Here is a 24,384-nt window from a genome sequence, read left to right on the forward strand (position 1 = left end):
TGTTTCTTCTGCTGATATAAATGTGAGACTTTGTGAGGTCCAGAATCTCCAGATTCAACCAGACTCCATTCAGAAAACCATCATCTTAACAGCAGTCTTCTTGTGTTCTTCAGACCTGATAAATCAGTTCAGACTTTTAACAGAATATTTTTGATCTGTCTTTGTCCAGAACAACAGCTAGAATGACAGAAAGCAGAAAAAAGTTGAATTTCTCTGATAAATTATTTTAAAGTGTCATGAATGTTGTTACAAACAAAAAATGACCAAAAAAGACACAAAAATAGCAAAAATACACAAAAAATATCAAAATACCAAAAATAACACACAAAAAACAAAAAATTACAAAAAAAGTTTGTCCAAGAAAAGACAAAAAACCCCACAAAAATATGTAAAAAATTACAAAAAAGACACAAAAAAGATGTAAAATTACCAAAAAAGACACAAAAAGACACAAAAATACAAAAAAGACAAAAAGACACAAAACACATAAAATGATCGCAAAAATAGCAGAAATATACAAAAAAGAAACAAAATACCAAAAATAACACACACAAAAATTACTGAAACATGATGTAAAATTACCCCCCAAAAAGTCTACGTTTCCTATTTTTAAATCTAAAAAAAAACCCCACTTTGTGTTCGTGGACAGAAGTCAGAATTTTTCTCATTGACTCCTATGCAATTTGAAGTCAGCAGCCCCTGGTGGACGTCAGAGGAACTGCAGCTTTCAAATCCAAACAGAAAGTTCCTCTTTTTTCGTCTCTTTTGTGTTTCAGCGACGGGCGGCGTGTCGGCGGTCACCACGGAGACGGTGGTGGGCGTGGCCGGCAGGAGGGTGACGCTGCCGTGCCTCTCGGAGGCGGCCAATCAGAGAGGAGTGGAGGTGTGCTGGGGGCGGGGCCAGCCGTCACTGTTCACCTGCCACAACGCCGTCATCAACGCCGCCGCAGGACACGTCACCTACAGGAAGTCATACCGGTGTGACGCCATTTTTATTCACAGAGATATTTAGATTGTTTATATTTTTGGGTTGAACATGTAAAGATCTAACTGACCTGGTGACCTGCAGGTTCTCCCTGTCCTCGTCCTCGTCTCTGTCCATCCTGTCCTCTCGAGCCTCAGACTCTGGTTTCTACCACTGCAGAGTTCAGCTGCCGGGACTCTTCAACGACCAGAGCAGCAGCGTCCTCCTCATCATCATCAGCCGTACGTCCTCTCAAGTCCTCTCACGTCCTCTACCGTCCTCTCAAGTCCTCTAACGTCCTCTCAAGTCCTCTAATGTCCTCTCAAGTCCTCTAACATCCTCTCACGTCCTCTCAAGTCCTCTAATGTCCTCTCAAGTCCTCTAACGTCCTCTCAAGTCCTCTAACGTCCTCTCAAGTCCTCTAATGTCCTCTCAAGTCATCTAACGTCCTCTCAAGTCCTCTCAAGTCCTCTCACGTCCTCTAACGTCCTCTCAAGTCCTCTAATGTCCTCTCAAGTCATCTAACGTCCTCTCAAGTCCTCTCACGTCCTCTAACGTCCTCTCAAGTCCTCTAATGTCCTCTCAAGTCCTCTAACGTCCTCTCAAGTCCTCTAACGTCCTCTCAAGTCCTCAAGTCCTCTCACGTCCTCTAACGTCCTCTCAAGTCCTCTAATGTCCTCTCAAGTCATCTAACGTCCTCTCAAGTCCTCTCGCGTCCTCTAACGTCCTCTAATGTCCTCTCAAGTCCTCTAACGTCCTCTCAAGTCCTCTAATGTCCTCTCAAGTCCTCTAATGTCCTCTCAAGTCCTCTCAAGTCCTCTAATGTCCTCTCATGTCCTCTAATGTCCTCTAATGTCCTCTCATGTCCCTCTAATGTCCTCTCATGTCCTCTGTCCTCTCAAGTCCTCTAATGTCCTCCAGTCAGAGTTAGAGGACGCTGTCTGACCACAAACTGTCTGTCTCCTGCAGCTCACTCTGTCGTCTCTGACACCTCAGCGGGCGAGGAGACAGGGACCGTGAACGCACCACCAACAACAGCTGAGTCCCTGAACGCACCACCAACAACAGGTGAGTCCTTGAACGCACCACCAACAACAGCTGAGTCCCTGAACGCACCACCAACAACAGCTGAGTCCCTGAACACACCACCAAAAACAGCTGAGTCCCTGAACGCACCACCAACAACAGCTGAGTCCCTGAACGCACCACCAACAACAGCTGAGTCCCTGAACGCACCACCAACAACAGCTGAGTCCAGGACGGAGCGTCAGGTGGCGTTCAGGTTCAGCTCGTCTGTTGGTAGAAAATGCCACATTTTATTTTGAAAAGTCGTTCTCCTGTTTGGCAGGTTTCATCAGCAGAGACGTAACGGAAGAGACAGGAAGTGATGTCACCACGGGGCCGGTGGCGGCGCTGGTTCAGGTGACAACAAACACGCCAACAAACATCTGAACTTATTGTTGATTCAAAAACAGCGAGAGAACAGTTTCACTCTACCATGTGACCTCAAGCCTTTTGTTTCTGTCTGTCTGTCTGTCTGTCTGTCTGTCTCTCTGTTTGTTTGTTTGTTTGTTTGTTTGTTGACAGTCGTCTGTGCAGCAGCAGCAGATCGACAGTCTGCAGAGCTTCGTTGGAAACACAGTGAGAATCTCCTTCATCATCTTCATCCCTGCACTACTGCTGCCTGCTGCACACAGTCAGTACACACACACACACACACACGCACACACACACACACACGCACACACACACACACACACACACACACACACACACACACACGCGCACACACACACACACACGTAAAGTAAATTCAAATACAATGAAGTAAAATAAAGTAAAGTAAATCAAATAAGTAAAGTAAAATAAAATGAAATAACATTAATTAAAATAAAAAAGAATATTAATTAATTAAAGTGAATTACATTAAAATAAACACATGTTCAGAGGTCATTGCCGTTAGTAAAATGGCATGTAACCATAGCAACAGTACAGATAAACTAACTTTTTGTTGTTGTTTGCAGGACTTTGGAGGTCTGAGACTGACAGGAAGAAGAACCAATCAGAGGAGGAGGAGGAGGAGGAGGAGGCGGGCAGCTCGGTGTAAAGACAAACAGAAAGCTCCAGCTGTCAATCAAAACTAAACTAAAACTAAAAAAATCTGCTCTCGTTTGTCTGTACTAACTAGATTATAATCTTTTAATTAAATAATTCTCAAATTAAACTTGAGCGAAAAGCAGCAGAAATTTCAAGTAAAAAATAAATAAATTAATAAATACAATTCTTATCTTGTTTTTCTGAATTAACATGATCATTTTCTCATTAATTCTGAAAACCAAGAGGAAATTTTTTGTCAGAATTGTATGAAGATGTTTATATTTTAATAACGTTTGAGGCTGCCTGGGATAAATGTGTAATTGTTTTGTTTCACGTGTTCATAAAGTGTTTCTTTTCTTGCTGAAGTTTGGTATCAAACTGTTTGTTGCTTTACTAACATTGTTTTTATTTCACTTTCTGACTTAAAAATGAATAAATGAATTAAATAAACAAGGCAATAAATAAATAAATAATAAATAAATACATGTAAGGTTTTCGAATGATTTATTTCTGAAGACTTTAACTTCATTTTGTAGTCAGGTTCATTTGTATATATTTCATCAAACTAACCTTATTTCGTTAAAATTAATCGGTAGGTTTTAGTGTTCTGGAAAAAATGAGACACTCTAACGTCCTCTAATGTCCTGTGAAGTTCTCTCTGTAGTCACCATTTCCGATGTGTCCCTGAACGCAGCATTTACAATGACGATAACCGCCGTCTGAAATATTTTTTATAGATGAAAATGAGACTGTAGTGTGGCATACAACAACAAAACAAAAACAACAACAACAACAAAAGTTAGCATTTTGTTCCTGAAGGAGACACTTGATACCTTCATGTGATCACAGTGACACATTTAACACTACACGTTTACAGTGGGTTCCTGAATGCATCGTGTCCACTGGGTGTCTGTCGTGTAGTGGTTATCACATACAGGTGGACAGTGGACATCCTCAGGAAGTCCCTCGACTGATTCCAGAGCATTCTGATGTATAGTTTCAAAATTAGAGAAAAATAGCCAATTATCTGAGATTTCAAAAGGCTTTTATTTTGAAATGATAAATCAGAATGTCTTGCAGTCAGCTGAGGGACATTCTGAGGACGTCCACTGTCTACCTGAACTGGAATGAGTCTCCGATTATAGACATTTTTCTTATAATTGTAATCTGAAATTAGAGGGAAAATATTTTATTATCTGAAATTTCAAAAGGCTTTTGTTTTGAAATGATACATCACAATGTCTTGCAATCAGCTGAGGGACATTCTGAGGATGTCCACTGTCCACCTGAAGTGGAATGAGTCTTTGATTATGGACGGTTTTCTTTTTGTTGCAATCTGAAATTAAAAGACAAATAGCAGATAATGTGAAATTTCAAAAGGCTTTAATTTTGAAATAATACATCAGAATGTCTTGCAATCAGCTGAGGGACATCCTGAGGACGTCCACTGTCCACCTAAGGTGGAATAAGTCCCTGATTATGGATGGTTTCCTTGCTATTTGAAATTATTTTGTGTCTTTTTTTTGTCATTTTGTGTCTTTTTTGGTCATATTGTGTCTTTTTTAGTCCTTTAGTCCAACATAAAATGTGATTTTTAATCTTTTTTTTAACTTTCAAAACACTATCATGCTCAATAACAAATTTTAAATGTTGCAAATGTAAACAAAGGTGTCAAATCTTAACATATAAGAGGATTCCATCCAGTTCTATCATTTTATACTAAATATATTTGAGCTTGTCTCCAGTTTTACTTGGTATATCATCATCAAACTGAAACTGGCCTCATGGAGTTTACAGCCAGAACTTTAGAGGTAAATTTACAGTAGGGCTCCACGCTGCTTTTTCACTAATGAGGACCACACCAACAGATGTATGAATTTGGAACTGTTTATTGTGGAGAGGAGATGGGCTCTCTCTGACTGAGGGTAGAGGGATTGGATTGAATGGGAGATGAACAGGCTGAGGATGGAGGGAAAGGTGGGGAAGGGTCGAGGGGATGATGGGAGTGATGGGGTATAGGATGGGGAGATGGATCGTGGGGATGAGGGGATAGGGGTCATGGAGATGAGGGGGTGGGAAAGAGAGGGATGAAGGGGGTGGTTGCGGATCGGAGAGCGGTGCTCTGAGAGTTTGGTGCTTAGGGAACTGGGGGAGTGGAGCCGCCTCTGGCGAGCCTTGGCCCGGGTATAGCCCCCAAAGAGTGCCTCAAGCTGACAGGCGCGTATGTGCGTTTCTGATGTCGGACAGGTCTTGGCGGATGTAATTGAGGTAGGCGGGAGAAGACCAGCGGCCATGGATCTTAATCGAATGGTCGGGGATTCCTTGCCTGGAGGAAGAGGAGTCGGCTCCGACGCGAAAAGAATGCCCCGAATAGTGTTGGGGGGAAATTCCGGACCTCGTGGAGGTGGCGGTGGAACCAGAATCGAGTGCCGTTTTCACCTGTTTCAGAGATAAACAGGGGGTCTTGAGGTGAGGCGTGCATGGAGAGTCTGTGGTTTATGTAGTTGCTGATGGGTTCGTAAGGGCTTAGGTATGAGTCGAGTTGGAAAAGATATACTGGTTGAGGGGGACCGGATTGATTAGTCTTGCTGCGTTTGAGGCGGTAGATGATGGTGTCCGAAGAATTTATAGAAATGTCGGATAATGTTGCGTGTATTGAAGGACCGAAGTTGAGGGTAGATGATGTGAACTCTGAGCGGCGCAAGAAGCCGAAGAAGGCTAGGAGGAACATAGCTTCCAGGACTTTGTCGATTAAGGTAGACCGGTATCCTGCGTGGAGGGTCTGGATGCAGCGGGCGAGGAGGTCTGAGGTAAGGGGGGATCGTTTTGGCAGGGGAATGGGTTCTGACTTGCGGAGGCCTTTGAGTAGCATGCCAATGTGAGAGTGAGACAGGGCCGGGCAGGGAGCACTGGTGGACAGTCTAATGAGGAAGTTGATGCCGCTGATATAGGACTTGATGGTGGAGGATTTGATCTTTTGTATGGAGTGAGAGTATGTAATGAAGCTAGTAAGGGTCAGGAGGTCGATGGAAGGAAATGGAAGGCCATGGGCTGCGTGAAAAGCTTTAAAGCTGTTCCAACCGTTGAAATAGGAGGAGAGGGTTCCTGGCGCTACGCTATTGAGGATGGCGTCTTGGGCGGTGGAAGCTAGGTGTTCCAGCTGCGGTGTCAGATGAAGATGGTGGCTGAAAACGGTGGGAATGGAGTGGGATGAGGGTTGGAGCCTGGTGCCAGTCGTCTGAATTTCTAGAATGAGAAACGGGAAAGGGAGTCACCTTTTTGTGGCCGGGAATGTGTATGGCTTGGATGATGAATTGGCAGCGAGAGCGATTGAGAGTTCGGGTGGCCAAGCGGCTGCGAACCATTTGCCACCGAGATACCCGCCGAAGCCGATGGATGGGGCTGCGTCGGTGAACAACTGGATGTCTTCGGGTTTGGTGATGTGATCGTTGTAAAAGAAAGAGATGCCGTTCCAAGATGACAGAAACTGGTGCACATTTTTAGTTCAATTTTACATGCTTCGTCTAATGTGACTTGAGCTTGGAGGGATGGAATGGAAGCGGCAATGGAAAGGAGGTGGGACAAGAAGGATCGACCTTGGGGGATGATGCGGAGGGCGTAGTTGAGGTAGCCTAGCAGTGAAAGGAGTTGGTGTTTGGTGAAATGATGGGTCAGGGGGAAGTTGGAAATTAGTAGGCCGATCCGGTCGATTTTTTCTGAGGGCAAGGATGCTTGGAATGAGACTGAGTTGAGTGTGATGCCGAGGAGACCGTGCGGGGGCCTTCCGTTTTCTCTGGGGAGAGAGGAACTCCGAGTTCCTGAAATGCTGAAGTCAGGATGTTGAGACTGTATGCTAGGGGGATGATGGAGGGGTGATGATGAGGAAGTCATCGAGGAGATGGATGATGAAAGAGAGTTTGTGGATGTTTATCAGGATCCAGCAAAGAGCTTCGGAAAGGGTGTCGAATATTTTTTGGGCTGCTCCTGCATCCGAAAGTGAGACGGACTGCGAAATAGTAAGCGCCCTTCCAGAGGACGCCAAAAAGGTGCCAGTAGTCGGGATGGATGAGGAGAACTTTGAAAGCGCTGACGATGTCTGCTTTAGATAGCCAAGCTCCTTGGCCGGCTAGGCGTGGTCTATTGTCGAATAATACATTGAGAAATCTAGGCTGGGGATTAAGCTATTGATACTTGGGACGGTAGAGCCATGGGGGGATGAGAGGTCCAGGATCAGTCTCTTTTTGCATGAGTATTTTCTTGTGGCTAGCCGATGGGGTTTATTCTATAGGTGGGGAAGGGTGGGCTGGGGAATGGGCCGATCATGAAAGTGTCTTTGACTTCCTTATCTAGGAGTCTGTCAACTGTGTCGGGCTCGGTTATGGCGGACTTACGCCTGGATTCCACTGGATGCGTAACGACTCCGACAGGGGTCTGTCTGCAACGGCTGCGTATCTACGCAGTCCGTCAACACCCACCGGATCCGTCTGTGTCGGAGCTGTTGCGGACAGCAGAGTCCCGAGGACGCACGAGATCTCGCGAATTCACGCCTAATCAATTGATATAACTGGAAGATAATCAACATCTCCTCGTTAATGACTGGAGACAAATCCAGCGACTCCGTCTTAACGAGCGCTAACGAGGTCGGCCGGCTTGTTAACGAGCCGGCCGACCTCGTTAGCGAACCCGAGGTATTTTATTTTGAAAATATACCGGTGTTTTATTTTGTGTCTGTGCAAGACTTCCTGTCCCGAACGATCTGCTCTGTGCTGAATTTATGCGTAGTGCTCCGTCGTCCGACAAAAATAGAAGCTCTGCGCAAGTGTTGCGAGGGCTGTCGGATGGCCCTGCGTTGTCGGACTCATTACGCAGCGGATCTGCAGTCGGTGGAATCTCACACATTGATTATAATGGGTGCGTAACGGCTCCGACGACGGATCTGCAGCCGTTACGCATCCAGTGGAATCCAGGCGTGAAGATTGTGGCATGTGAAGGAGGAATCTGGGATGACCTGCAGACCTGGGTGAAAGCCATGTGTGAGGCCTTGGGTGAGGAAGCTGACGAATTTGCAATCTGGGTGGTTTATTAAGGCTTTGGAAAGAGCGAGGACGTTGATAGGTGTATTCAGGTACTTACATTTGGTGATATTTGTGGGATTGTGTGGGCACACTGTTCTGCCGTGGGCTCCGCCACAGAAGGAGCAGGTGTGGAAGAAGCGGCAGGACGACTGTATGCAACCTAGGTCGTTAAAGTTATTGCATACCATTCTTCCGCCCTGGAGGAGAACTGGTCTTCCTCTCCTGTCCACCCCTTTGGGGGTGTGGCCGATAGTAGGTGGCTGGGTTTTGGCTGGTTTGGGGGGTATGGAAGGCGGGGGAGCTGAGTGGGGTGGATCGAAGTGGATGGGGGTCCTTTTGTATGGAGCTGGTGGGCGAGGCCCGGGGGCGGAGAGTGTGCATGCGGTGGCCGGGTGGGAAGGAGTGCCACATGAGGTACAATTGAGTGAAGGGCGGCAGGCGAAGACTCTGCAGTACAGCTCGGGGTCGAGGGTGCCCCAGTATGTATGTTGATTGAACTGTTGTAGGCGCCCGGAGGCTTGGGATGCGAAGAGAGTGTGGTAGGAGTAGAACCTGTTGCCCCCGAACCGCAGAGCGAGGTTGAGGATGATTGACAGGTAATCGTCTGGCTCTGCCCTGCGGGCAGGAAAGGCAGTACAGATGACGTCCCGGTACAGGGAAAAGGAGAATGTGAACTCTGTTGCTGTGAGCAGGGCCGATGGAAGTCAGCAGTTCTCTGGGAATGTGGGGATCGCATGTGTGGGGATTAAGGAGCTGAGCGAGGTTGGTGTAGTTACCCGCTAGGATCTGTTGCCTGAGTGAGTGTGGCACGGGGGAAGGACGAGTAGGAACAGCTGGGTGCTGTGGGGGCAATGTGGTGGCTAGATTGTGGCTATGGGGATGCAGGCCGGGGCGGGGAACGACGATGGATCCGACTGGTGGTGGAGCTGTGGAGAAAAGGGTTTCATTGTTGAGAGGATAAACAGCATGGTTAAATACATTTGGGTGATGGGGTGAGGTAGGGTAGGGAGGGCAGTTGCAATGAACGTGTGTTCAATAATCCGATCAGATTAGAGTTAGAGTTGGTTCCAGGAGAGTTTGGCACAGGGCCTGTAAAACCTGATAATGTAATAAATTCCAGATAATGTAATAAAAATCTGCACTTGAGTCCATTGAAAATGCAATAAAACCTGATAATGTAATAACTTCCCGATAATGTAATAAAGTGCATTTCCCAATAATGTAATACACTTTTTTACCAATGATGTAATAAAGTATAACATTAATGGGAGGTTATTATAATATCAGGTTAGCCTTCACTTCACTAGTCCTGATAATGTAATAATTCCCCAATATTCTAATAATTTAACAGCAGACCACCCATTACTTGGGTTCAAGTGGTGATACTGTGTATCAACTCTAGCTCAAGAGCTCTAGCGCCACCAACAGGTCAAAGTGAATGTTTATTAACTTTTGACCCATTCATCCGTTTTTCACAAACGAGGTATCCATGACACACGAATGATTCAACAGCTTCTTGAGATCTAAAGGTGCTTGATGTGTTATACTTTATTACATTATTGGTAAAAAGTCTATTACATTATCGGGAAGTTATTACATTATCAGGTTTTATTACATTTTCAATGGACTCAAGTGCAGATTTTTATTACATTATCGGGAATTTATTACATTATCAGGTTCTACAGGGCCCTTTTTGTGCCTGGTGCTCTGGAGCAGCCATTCTCAACCTTGGGTTCCCGACCCCAGTTGGGGTCGCGAGATGATTTCTAGGGGTCGCCAAATCATTTTGGAAAAAATAAATGCACAAAATGAATATTTAATCGCATAATTTCAGACAGGGAGATGTTTTAGTTGTTGGCTGCATCATTATTTGTCCAAAATCCGTCATATCAACTGAGTTTGTCTGATCTGAACTGTGAGATTCTGTTCAGTGAGCACAGCGGAAAAAATAAAACAAAAATAATGATGTCGCGGACATCATGCATGTTAAATTGGGGGTCGCGACTCAAAAAGGTTGAGAACTACTGCTCTGGAGAATCCAGACCTCTGTGGAATTATTATATCGAATAACATAGTAATGTGTAATATTCAAATCAAAAGGCATCTATAAAAAAAAAGGAAAAAAAGGAACAAGGACTCAAATAAAGAGAATGAATGGAAACAGCAGGATCCCAGACGTCTCCAAACAAATCTTTCCTGCTTTATTCCTTACATGCATTTTATTTAACTGATGAGAAAAAAATATTTAAAATCATTGATAAACAGCAGGAACAGGCAGTTAACTATTATAACTCTTAATAAAGCCTAAAATATAAATCTCAGAGATGATGCAACTTTATGAAAGATTATAGATCACAGAAGCCATTTATTGTTAAAATCATCAGTATTATGGAAAGTGTTCTCTATTATCTCAATGAAAAATAAAATACCAAATAAATCATCACACAAGTAAATTATGACAAATATAAAGAAACAGACAACTTGTGAAATAATTAAAGAAATTTATTAAATTCATTGCAGACATTATTATGTTATTTCATCATACATTTTCACAGCAACATTACTTTGTTAGATATTATTTTATTTCATTATACTAATTTTTATTTAAAAAAAATGTAAAAGTCTGGTTTTATTTCATGACTGCATTGTTCCCAGTGACACTATAATTTATGAACCAAAACATATGAAGCTGAAGGAACCAAATATCTGATCTCATCATAAAGAATATGTGTAATCTAATCTTATTAATATTATCAATGAAGTGTCAGAAAATAGTGTAAAATCTGTTATAAATCCCCACAGCACACACACATGAATTCAAAAGTCTTGTATAATAATAATAATAAACCAACACGTTTAAATATGGGTAAATATAAGGTTATGACCATATATGACAATGAAAAGCATTAAATATTCATGTTTGAAAAGCCAGAACTGTTTGGCATGTTTTGATGCGATATATTAACTCAAATGAAGAAAGATGTTTTTACTCATGAAAGTAGATTTGAATGATTCAACACAACATTAAAGTTTAAAGGTGTATTTTCACTGGAGTTGATTCCAGTCAGATCTCATTTATATTATCTTACCTATAAAATGTGAAAAATAATAAAACATTGCCTGTTATAATTTCCCACAGCCCAAACACATCAATTCAAATGTCTTGTTTTAATAAACCGACAGTCTCTCTACGTTTCAATATCAGTAAATATAAGTTTATGACCAATAAAAGCATTAAATCTTTAAACTGGAGAAGCTGGAACCAGCAGATATTTGACATTTGAGCTTGTAAAATGACTAAACTGATTATTTGATGATAAAAACAGCTGCAACGAGTCGATTAATCAGCTAATTGTTGCAGCTCTATTCTCACACATCACACAAAGACTCTGACACCTTTTCCACCAGAGCCGGTTTCAGGCCGGTGCCCGATTGAAAACAGTTCTTTGGTTTTCCACCACCAAAGAACCAGTTCCCAGCCGGGAAAACTGGTCCCACTACGGCACCAACTGTCTGCTGGTGTTGACCTGTGAACTGCTTATATCAGGGGCTGGGGGCGGGGCTGGGGGCGGGGCTATCTGACCAACAAGACCAACTCGGCCCGTTGAGAGACACCAACTAAAACGTGTTTCATTCATTTATTTGATTTGTTTAACTGCAATGCGATTGATACTGGCGAGCTAGTGGGCTAATGTTAGCGGGTGATTGCTAGCGTGCTAGCGTTAGCTAACAACAAAGTCCAACATTAGCATGTTACGTTCAGTGTTAATCAGAATGTATTGGGCGTCCATAGTGATCTAGATGAGCAGCAGATGTGCTGTAGAGACATGTAGTCTGTTGTTGTTATACTGGCTGAGAGGACGGAGACATACAGACGTTAACAGAGACGTAATGACCAGGCTCTCTGTGGAAAAGAAAACAGGTTCAGAGCTGGTTCACAAGTGGAACCAACTGTGAACCAGCACTAGCACCGGCTCCAAACGCTCCTGAAACTGCTTTGGTCCAAAAGGGGAATCTGAGTAAAGAAACACACTTTTCTGATTCACAGCAAATCTAAATTAAAGCTCCACCTTTCTGGTCTCCTTCTTCTCCTTGTGGAAGGCTTTTCCATCTGCCTGCTTCCTAAAGCTCAGTGTGACGTCGTCATTCACCTCCTGGGCCTTCAGCTTCTGTTTGAACTGAGAAACATTATTACTCACACAGAGAGATTACATTCTGCATTCTTCTTTACATTTCATCCTCTGGAAGCTCTTTTTCACACTTTGTTTCCTCACATGATAGTTGGTGACTTTCCCTGTTTCTTCTCCTGTAAACGCTCGGGCTTTTCTCAGATTGCTGGATTGTATTTGGACGTTATTAAACTTTGTTATTTGAAATGTCTCTTTACCTGTTTCCTCATCAGACTGTTTCTTTTACTGCTTTCATGTGAATTCACTCTCTGAGGGTCAATAAAGTTTCATCTTGATGCTTCCAACAGTCATTTGTTGCTCAGTTTTTGCATAAAATGTGAATAAAAAGCAGATTTACCTGCTTCAGCATTGCCTCCATCACAGCAGGGTCGTTGGGGTCCACAGAGCTCCTCAGCCTCAGTCTGAACACTTGCTTTGAACTTGTTTTTGGGGCTTTAAAGAGACAATCAAACATGTTCAGTTGAGAGGTTTCTGCTCTGATAATAATCAGCATCCTGTTGATATAAAGTGTCATCAGTTAGTTTTGTCCTGCCTGTGGTCAGTTTAGAGCTATACTGCAGGCCGCCACCAGGGGGCGTTCAGGGGTTTATCAGTCAGTTAGAAGCAGTTACTTCCTCCATCTGTTGATATTCTCACATTGAAGTCAACACAAACTGATTATCTGCAGTTGGTCACACTGCACGCTAACATCAGCATCCTGAGTGTTCACATTTAGTGTCATTTGATGCTAAAGTAAACCTAAATCTGATATAAATACTGTTTGAATCAGGGGATACCACTCACCTGGACCGCAGCAGATGAATGCTCTCCTGCTGTTACAGTTGAGGTCCACCCATCTTCCAGAGGACCTGAAATCTGCTGCTGCACAAGCCTCCGTCCCCTTGTTGTTATCAGGTTGCCCTGGCAACCAGTATCTGAAGGAGGAGTTGCTTCCATCGGACCACTTCCAGGAGTCTCTGAAAAGGCCGATCCAGACAAATTCTACTCCTGCTGGAATCAGCTCCTGGACCTTCTGGTTCTCTGCCTGGTTTCTCACACTGGCCAGGTCTGTGTGGTGTTCTCTGCAGTAGCTCTGGGCCTCAGTCCAGGTCATGGAGTCATCAGTGAGGACAAAAGTCACATTCAGCCCTGAAAACAGATCCAGAGAAGAGCTGTGCAGAGGCAACATAACACACAACATAGATGCAAACTTTATATTTGAGTTTTTCTGCGTCTGAATATTTTTCTCAGCAGTTTGATGTTTCTTAATGAATGTGAGCATGAAGCTGAAGTCACCGTGGAGCTGTGTGCATATCAACTCCTTTTCTTGCAGCCCTGTTGACTGAGACAGTGACGTGGGATAAAGCTGTTAATGATGGAGCTCTTTATAGAAACCTGCAGCTTCTCACAGTGAAATGAAGGCAGGACTCACGTCCATCTGCTTTAAATGAGCTTCATGTAACTGAAGACAGAGAGGCAAAGAGCAGCAGAGAAGGGGAGAGGTCAACAAGCTCAACTGGTCTGTTTTATCTTCACTCATCAATATTCTCACCTCTCACATCACAGCAGACGGCCTGATGATTGTATGTGCAGCTGCCATCGGCCCATCCTCCATCAGACTTCATCGCTGTGCAGTGTTGAACACCTCCGTAATTGTCTGGTTGTCCAGGTAACCATGGTCTGAACTCCTCCTCTCCGTGTTTGTAGAAACTTGTGTCTGACAGTGACCACTTCCAGCTCATGACATCATCATTGTGCAGCCCGATCCAGGGTGCCTGAAACACATATTTGCATAATAATAATAATATTCATGTTTCCATATGAACAGTGAAACAAGTTCTGCTTCCTGTAATAATTGCTGCTGTTTATACTGGACATTAACCCATTAAGGCCTAAAGCGCCTGGAAAAAAATGCCTGGAAAACCTCTGGGCGATTTTCAAATGACCCCCTAAAACCTGAAGTGTTTCTGGAAATTCAACACCTACTAAATAATAGATTTTTCAGCCTCTGTAGTAGATAAAAATGAAATTCAAAAAGTATTTGAGAGCTTATACCTGTGGCTTTCATACGAAGTTGAGTTTATTTGTCCAAATCTTCAATACATTTTTTTAAAAAATCAACAATCTCAGCAAATGTTACATTTGACTGAATAAAAAATCCTATGCATAATACTAATACATGCCCATTAGCAAGATGCTAACATGATATGACCACTGGAAGAACAAGACATAGTTATCATTAGCCTACTGTAATAAAAAAAAAAAGTATCATAATAATAATAATAAATAATAATACATTTTATATATTGCACTTTTCAGGGTACTCAACGACGCATAAAGTAATATAAGACATAAACAGTCATGATTTCTTATATCATCATCACAATCAATTAGCCTATTATTATTATTAATATTAATATATTATTAATAATATTATTATTATCTCCAGATGGCCACAAATCTCTCTGTTCTTTGGTGAAAATATGTCGTCTAAAAACATATTCCTCATCCATAAATCCCGGTCGATTGGTTCCGAGGGTTCAAAGTCCGGATCAGCAATAAAATCATCGATGCTGTTTTCATCACTTACTGCTGAGCTCCTCCGCTATAGTCGTCTTCCGTCATGATTTCAAAGTTCTGGAAAAGTCCCATGATGCATTGAGACACTCCCGCATGCATTCTGATCATGTTCTGATGCATTTCATTGGCCAAGAGACCGAAAATAGGTGGAAAAAAATACAAATACTACAAAATGACATATCCGCTGTCCCGCCTTAATGGTAGAGTGACGCAACAGCGCTCCCGGTTTTAATGGTAGAAATGCGTTAATGCTTTCCCGGCGTCAATGGGTTAAGAGATCCCTTATAATACACGTTCAATGGGGAACTAAATCCTTCGTCCTCCTTCAGAGTAAAAAACAGATTTTAAAGTTTCTCTGATGTATCACGGCTCAGATTATAAAACTTTAAATCCACGTGTCACTGACATGATGTCAAAAACATGTTTGAAGGGAAAGAAAGAGGAAAGTGAACTCACAGAGGAAACTCCTGCTGTTTCTGCCGTTCTGTTCAGGGTCTCCACATCCTCCATGCTGTCTATAGTGGCCAGGTCTGTGTATTTCTCTCTGCAGTAACTTTGTGCTTCAGTAAAGTTCTTCTCTTCAGAAATTAAATGGTACTGACGTCCAGCACACAGGCCTGTAGAGACACACATGAATACTGGTCACAGTTATGCTGTAAAGAACTTTTATACATGTTCACTTTGTAACTTTACAGTTTAATGAATAATATATAATATAATAACATATAATATTTAATATAATATGTTTTAATATAATACATTTTAATATAATAATATGAACCATAACATAATAATATATGATATAATAATATATAACATAAAATAAGATATAATGTAATATAATATTATATATTATAAAATAATAGATAACATAATATAATAACATATAATTTAATAACTTTTAATATAAGAATATATGATATAATTAGTTTTAATATAATATAAAACATAACATTATAATATATAATTAATAACATAATATAAATACAATATAAGTTTAAATAAAATACAATAATATAAAATATATTATAATAATATATAATATAATACGTTTTAATATAATATAAAACATAACATAATATATAATACAACAAAATATCACATCATACAATAATATATAATATAATAATATATAACAGTGGTTATTGTGCCGTGAGATTTTGTGACAACCACACACTATTAATGCAGTATACAACAATACAAAACGTTATTAATTCATGTTTAATTTCCTGTATTATTGCTGTGTGCGTCTCATTTCCCCATACAGAGGCACATTCTATACTAGCCTCAGAATAACTAGTTTTAAAACTCGTCCTCAAAGGGAACCCAGTAGTTTCACCGTATTATTCACAGCTTTCCAAACCAGATTATTTTAAATTACAATGAAATAGTTCCTCTCTGTCTGTCAGAGAGAAAAAAAAGAGACTCTGACTGGAAGACAGCCAGCAGCCACTTCACGCATGCCTGGTTCATTTACAGACTGGACGCTGAGGAGTTAACATGTCCTACTGGACTCTATTCGTTTGGAACGAGGGAGGAGCTGCCAGCCCCCGCTGCTCCTTAACAAGTCACAACGAGTCTCCAAAAGTCTCCAACAACACCACAAAAAGTCCCTAGATTTGTCTCAAGTCACTTTTTTGACAAAGAGTCTCTAGAGGGGTCTGAATAGTCTCTAAATATAGCCACAATTCAGACTTCTTGTAAACAAGAAACTTTCAAAATAAGAGCACATTGAAGCCTGAACAGAATTTAAGACTGTAAAATTTGATGCCTTAAATAAAAATCCTCCTCAACAATAATTCCCTTCATGTTAATCATGTAGGCAAACACATTAAAATATGCAATGATAAGATCAGTGTCTATGATGGAATAGAGGCATTAGAATGTGTGAGAGGCACCAAATTTGGGCTTTTATGGCAAAAAAGTTGTCCTGCAGGGCCACAATGATACATCAATGTAGTGTGAATATAAAAGAAGAGAAAAACTTGCCTGGTGCAGCCATGAGGAGCAGCCTACTCCCTTTTTTTTGGACCAAAATGATATAAGGAAATGCGTAGTGAATATTAAGTTAACTGGTTCTTATATCTATCTTATTACTTAGACGGAGGAGATGCATGTATATGTATAGGGTTATATATACTGTATGTGTGTAAATGTTTATATGTTGATGTACATCTGTATAATGGTGTCTATGTGAGTGTGTGTATGTATACGTAAGCATCTAGCCTACACTGTTGTAGTTTATGTTGTTGTTTATTTTTCGGTTTGAAAAGAAGAATTAATAAAAAAATTAAAAAATTAAAAAAGTAAACCTAAATCGAATATCAATACTGTTTGAATCAGGGGTTACCACTCACCTTCTGGTTCTGGTTCATCTGGACCGGAGCAGACGAATGGATACTTCTCGTCACAGTTCTTGTTCGACCATCTTCCAGAGTAGCTGAGATATGTTACTGCACAATCCTCAGAGTCACCATAAGGTTCCCCTGGCAGCCAGTGTCTGAATGAGGAGCTGCTTCCATCGGACCACTTCCAGGAGTCTCTGAAAAGGCCGATCCAGACAAAGCTTGCTCCTCCTGCTTGAATCAGCTCCTGGACCTTCTGGTTCTCTGCCTGGTTTCTCACACTGGCCAGGTCTGTGTGGTGTTCTCTGCAGTAGCTCTGTGCCTCAGTCCAGGTCATGGAGTCATTAATGAAGACAAAAGTCACATTCAGCCCTGAAAATAGATCCAGAGAAGAGCTGTGCAGAGGCAACATAACACACAACATAGATGCAAACTTTATATTTGAGTTTTTCTGCGTCTGAATATTTTTCTCAGCAGTTTGATGTTTCTTAATGAATGTCAGCATGAAGCTGAAGTCACCGTGGAGCTGTGTGCATATCAACTCCTTTTCTTGCAGCCCTGTTGACTGAGACAGTGACGTGGGATAAAGCTGTTAATGATGGAGCTCTTTATATAAACCTGCAGCTTCTCACAGAGAAATGAAGGCAGGACTCACGTCCATCTGCTTTAAATGAGCTTCATGTAACTGAAGACAGAGAGGCAAAGAGCAGCAGAGAAGGGGAGAGGTCAACAAGCTCAACTGGTCTGTTTTATCTTCACTCATCAATATTCTCACCTATCACATCACAGCACACCGCCCGATGGTTGCGTGTGCAGCTGGCATCGAACCATAGTCCACCAGACCACATCACTGTGCAGTGTTGATTACCTCCTCCATTGTTTGGATGTGCAGGTTGCCATCCTCTGAACTCCTCCTCTCCGTGTTTGTAGAAACTTGTGTCTGACAGTGACCACTTCCAGCTCATGACATCATCGTTGTACAGCCCCATCCAGGGTGCCTGAAACACATATTTGCATTAATATTAATATTAATGTGTCCATATCAACAGTGAAACAGGTTCTGCTTCCTGTAATAATTGCTGCTGTTTATACTGGACATTAAGAGATCCCTTATAATACACGTTCAATGGGGAACTAAATCCTTCGTCCCCCTTCAGAGTAAAAAACAGATTTTAAAGTTTCTCTGAAGTATCACGGCTCAGATTATAAAACTTTAAATCCACGTGTCACTGACATGATGTCAAAAACATGTTTGAAGGGAAAGAAAGAGGAAAGTGAACTCACAGAGGAAACTCCTGCTGTTTCTGCCGTTCTGTTCAGGGTCTCCACATCCTCCATGCTGTCTATAGTGGCCAGGTCTGTGTATTTCTCTCTGCAGTAACTTTGTGCTTCAGTAAAGTTCTTCTTTTCAGAAATTAAATGGTACTGACGTCCAGCACACAGGCCTGTAGAGACACACATGAATACTGGTCACAGTTATGCTGTAAAGAACTTTTATACATGTTCACTTTGTAACTTTACCGTTTAATTAATGATATATAATATTTAATATAATACGTTTTAATATAATAATATGAAACATAACATAATAATATAAAACATAAAATAAGATAAATTGTAATGTAATATTATATAATAATACACAACATAATATAATAACATAATATAATACGTTTTAATATAATATAAAACACAAAATAAAAATATATATTACAAAATATATCATGATATAATACGTTTTAATATAATATATAATATAATTAGTTTTAATATAATATAAAACATAACATAATAATATATAATATAATATATAACATAATATAAATACAATATAATAAGTTTTAATATAACATAATTATATAAAACATATTATAATATATAATATAATACGTTTTAATATAATATAAACCATAACATAATATATAATACAACAAAATATCACATCATATAATAATACAGAATATATTAATATATAACAGTGGTTGGTGTGCCGTGAGATTTTGTGACAACCACACACTATTAATGCAGTATACAACAATACAAAACATTATTAATTCATGTTTAATTTCCTGTATTATTGCTGTGTGCGTCTCATTTCCCCATACAGAGGCACATTCTATACTAGCCTCAGAATAACTAGTTTTAAAACTCGTCCTCAAAGGGAACCCAGTAGTTTCACCGTATTATTCACAGCTTTCCAGACCAGATTATTTTAAATTATAATGAAATAGTTTTGATGAACACGTTGTGATTCACTAGAGCGTGTTCATTTTACAGCCCTCTTCCCTTCAGATCAACAGCAGCATGGTGACAGAGAAACGTTCCTCTCTGTTTGTCAGAGAGAAAAAAAAGAGACTCTGACTGGAAGACAGCCAGCAGCCACTTCACGCATGCGTGGTTCATTTACAGGCTGGACGCTGAGGAGTTAACATGTCCTACTGGACTCCGCTCCCCCGCTGCTCCTTAACAAGTCACAACGAGTCTCCAAAAGTCTCCAACAACACCACAAAAAGTCCCTAGATTTGTCTCAAGTCACTTTTTTGACAAAGAGTCTCTAGAGGGGTCTGAATAGTCTCTAAATATAGCCACAATTTAGACTTCTTATAAAGAAGAAACTTTCAAAATAAGAGCACATAATTGAACAGAATCCACCACAGAGTTTAAGACTGTAAAAATATGATGCCTTAAATAAAAATGATCCTCAACAATAATTCCCTTCATGTTTACAATCATGTAGGCAAACACATTGAAAAAGTGAAAAACAGAGACTGAGCACATTTTAACTGATTTATCTCTAAAACATTTCTCAGAACAATTAGAGATGTGACTGATTCCTGCTTTTTAAAAAGGAGATCAGCTCTTTATCCAGCCATGTATGATGTCATCAACATCAACCAGTCTGCTTTAGTCTCTACATCAGTTATAATGTAACTGAAGGGCATCATAAAAGAGTTGTGATAAGAGCTCTGCAGCCACAATGATACATCAATGTAGTGTGAATATATAAGAAAATACTTGCCTGGTGCAGCCATGAGGAGCAGAAAAAACACCAACATCTTGATTTCTCTCTCGCTTCATGAGAGGGTGACCCTTCAGACTCGCTGCTGCCGTTAAAATGGACGGACAATGAACAGTAGCTCAGTGTTATACCAACACCGTGTTACTGTCAGAAACGCAGAAATCGTTTGCATAAAAATATTACATAAACAAATATGATCCCATTGTGTTGTGTGCATGACAGAGAGAGAGGGAGGGAGGACAGGTTTCTTCACACAAGATCACAGCAATATAACAGATGACAACCTGTGGTCCCTCCACCTGCAGAGTGAGGCCTGAGGGTGGGGCTCAGTGTGAGCCAGGTAAAGGTGGGGACCTGGACGTGCTGACCCCCGGCTTCAGTGGCTCTGGGGACGTGGAACGTGGAAGGAGGTGAAGGGTTACAAGCTAGAGATAGTTCGACATCAAATCAATCAAAGAGCCTTTATTGTCATTATATAGGCAACTATACAACCAAATAGAGAGTGCCACTATTTAAGGTGCACAGTTAAAACAATCATAACACAAAACAAACATGAGTAGAACATTTAAAGACACTGAGCTAAAACAAGGACAAGGACGTGTGATGTCATAAATAAATATGAAAATAAAAAAATGAACAATGAAATTGCTACAAAGTTATTGATGAGGTAGACAGTACGTCTTGCACATAATAACTGTAATGCAAGTGTCCGTTTTACTGCACATTTAAATTAATTTATCCTGTGTGGGTGTTGAAAGAAGCTGTTTTTCATCCTGCTCGTTCTGCATTTCAGGCTTCTGTAGCTGCTCCCAGAGGGCAGCAAGCTGAGCAGGTGGTGACCTGGTGGAGGTAGTGACCTGGTGGAGGTGGTGACCTGGTGGAGGTGGTGACTTGGGGGAGGTGGTGACCTGGTGGAGGTAGTGACCTGGTGGAGGTGGTGACTTGGGGGAGGTGGTGACCTGGTGGAGGTGGTGACCTGGTGGAGGTAGTGACGTGGGGGAGGTGGTGACCTGGTGGTGACCTGGTGGAGGTGGTGACCTGGTAGTGACCTGGTGGAGGTGGTGACCTGGTGGTGACCTGGTGGAGGTGGTGACCTGGTAGTGACCTGGTAGAGGTGGTGACCTGGTAGTGACCTGGTGGAGGTGGTGACTTGGTGGTGACATGGTGGAGGTGGTGACTTGGTGGAGGTGGTGACCTGGTGGAGGTGGTGACTTGGGGGAGGTGGTGACCTGGTGGAGGTGGTGACCTGGTGGAGGTAGTGACTTGGGGGAGGTGGTGACCTGGTGGTGACCTGGTGGAGGTGGTGACCTGGTAGTGACCTGGTAGAGGTGGTGACCTGGTGGTGACCTGGTGGGGGTGGTGACCTGGTAGTGACCTGGTGGAGGTGGTGACTTGGTGGTGACCTGGTGGAGGTGGTGACCTGGTGGAGGTGGTGACTTGGTGGAGGTGGTGACCTGGTGGAGGTGGTGACCTGGTAGTGACCTGGTGGAGGTGGTGACCTGGTGGTGACCTGGTGGAGGTGGTGACCTGGTAGTGACCTGGTGGAGGTGGTGACCTGGTAGTGACCTGGTGGAGGTGGTGACGGTGGTCTTCCTCGCTCTGGAAAGACATTGTGATCTGGTGAAGTCGTCCAGGGAGGGCAGGGGGCAGCCGATTGTCTTTTCAGCAGTCATTATCACCCTCTGCAGCTCCTTCTGATCAGATGCTGAACAGCCTGTGAACCACAGAGATGGAGAACACCAACACACTCTGGATGGTGGAGCGGTAGAAGGTTACCAGCAGCTTCTCCTCCACTCTGTTCCTTTTCAGTACTCTCAGGAAGTCGCTGCTGGGCCTTCTTCACCACTGCTGATGTGTTGTTTGACCAGGAGAGGTCCTCAGACATGTGAGTCCCCAGGAATTTGAAGGTGGGGACCCTCTCCAAGTTAGTTTTACTGAAGTCCGTTATTTGGGGGTTGAGGCTCAGGTTATTCCCCGCACGCCAATCTGCACCTCGTCCCTGTAGGCCGACTCATCACCTCCAGTTATCAAATCAAATCAAATCAATTTTATTTATATAGCCCAAAATCACAAATCACAGATTTGCCTCAAAGGGCTTCACAGACTGTACATGGTACGACATCCTCTGTCCTTAGACCCTCACATCGGCCAGGGAAAAACTCCTTAAAAAAAAACCTTTTAGCAGGGGAAAAAAGAAGAAGAAACCTCAGGGAGAGCGACAGAGGAGGGATCCATCTCCCAGGACGGACAGACGTGCAATAGATGTCGTTGTACAGGGCAGGTCAACAGAGTAGAATAGAGTAGAGTGAGGTTGGGGGGGGGGGCAATAGAGAGAGAGAGGGAGAGAGTGAGGAGCAGGAGTTCTGGGGGGGGGGGGGGCACAGCAGCAGGTGATGATGCGCCACCATTGGCCAGTAGTGATGGTGAGTGGACCAGGAGAGGAGCATTCCCATCTGGGGCCGAACCAGATCCACAGCAGTGAGACCAGCAGGACCACAGCTCCACACCCTGTGAAGAGAGAGCAGAGAAAAGTGCGAGTACTCTGGGAAAATAAAAGCTTGTGTCATTTATTATTGGGACAGAGAGAAAGAGGGCCCCGGTGTATCGTGTCCCCCGAAACATTGGGCCTATAGCAGCATAACTAGGGGCTGGTCCAAGGCAGGCCTCGGCCAGCCCTAACTATAGGCTTTGTCAAAGAGGAAAGTTTTAAGTTTACTCTTGAATAAAGAGAGGGTGTCTGCCTCCCGTACTGAGACTGGGAGATGATTCCACAAGAGAGGAGCTTGACAACTGAAGGCTCTGGCTCCCACTCTAGTTTTAAGGACTTTAGGAACCACAAGTAACATAGAATTTTGGGAGCGTAGTGCTCTAGAAGGGTAATATGGCATTATGAGGTCTTTAAGATATGATGGTGCCTGACCATTTACAGCTTTGTGGGTAAGAAGAAGGATTTTAAACTCAATTCTGGATTTTACAGGGAGTCAGTGCAGCGAAGCTAGAACAGGAGAAATATGATCTCTTTTCTTGGTTCTTGTTAGTACACGAGCCGCAGCATTTTGGACTAACTGAAGAGTTTTAAGGGATTTATTGGAGCAGCCTGACAGTAAGGAATTACAGTAATCTAACCTTGAAGTAACAAAAGCATGGACTAACTTTTTTGCATCCTTTTGAGACAGGATGTGTCTAATTTTTGTAATATTACGTAGGTGAAAAAATGCAGTCCTTGAAGTTTGTTTTATATGGGAGTTAAATGACAGATCCTGATCAAAGATAACTCCGAGATTCCTTATGGTGGTATTGGAGGCCAGGGTAATGCCATCGATGCTAATTAAGTCTTTAGATAATGAGTTTCGGAGGTGTTCGGGTCCCAGCACAATCACTTCCGTTTTTTCCGAGTTTAACATTAGGAAGTTGTGGACCATCCAGGTTTTTATGTCTTTAAGGCATGCATTAAGTTTGGCTAGCTGATTAGTTTCACCTGGCTTGATTGATATATATAACTGAGTGTCATCAGCATAACAATGAAAGTTAATTGAATGTTTTCTAATTATATTACCTAGAGGGAGCATATAAAGGGTGAATAAAATTGGTCCAAGCACAGAACCCTGTGGAACACCATGGTTAACATCAGTGCGCACGGAGGATTCATTATTCACATGAACAAACTGGAAACGGTCTAATAAGTACGATTTAAACCAGCCCAGTGCCGTTCCTCTAATGCCAATTACATGTTCCAGTCTCTGTAATAGGATACGATGGTCAATTGTATCAAATGCAGCACTCAGATCTAGTAAGACAAGGACTGAGACAAGTCCATTATCGGAAGAAATTAAAAGGTAATTTGTAATTTTTACCAATGCTGTTTCTGTGCTATGATGAGTTCTAAATCCTGACTGGAAGTCCTCATATAGACTATTGTGTTGAAGAAAATCACAAAGCTGATTTGCGACTGCTTTCTCCAGGATCTTAGAGATGAAGGGGAGGTTAGATATTGGTCTATAGTTTGCTAAAACGCCAGGATCTAAATTAACCTTTTTGAGAAGAGGTTTAATTACAGCTACTTTAAATGATTGTGGCACATAGCCTGTTAATAATGACAAGTTGATTGCATCTAAGAAAGAAGTACCCGTTAAAG

At 42.1% G+C, this 24,384-nt stretch overlaps 1 long non-coding RNA gene across 1 annotated transcript; it reads left to right on the forward strand.

The window, feature by feature from the left end:
* The first annotated feature begins 2,144 nt into the window (after positions 1-2,144).
* LOC131987088 (uncharacterized) lies at positions 2,145-3,534 on the forward strand. Its single transcript, XR_009395732.1, has 3 exons — positions 2,145-2,386; positions 2,552-2,660; positions 2,989-3,534. It is a non-coding gene; the product is annotated as an uncharacterized LOC131987088 (long non-coding RNA).
* The last annotated feature ends 20,850 nt before the right edge of the window (positions 3,535-24,384 follow it).

The sequence above is a fragment of the Centropristis striata genome, chromosome 15, assembly GCF_030273125.1.
Source record: "Centropristis striata isolate RG_2023a ecotype Rhode Island chromosome 15, C.striata_1.0, whole genome shotgun sequence".
Taxonomy (NCBI): domain Eukaryota; kingdom Metazoa; phylum Chordata; class Actinopteri; order Perciformes; family Serranidae; genus Centropristis; species Centropristis striata.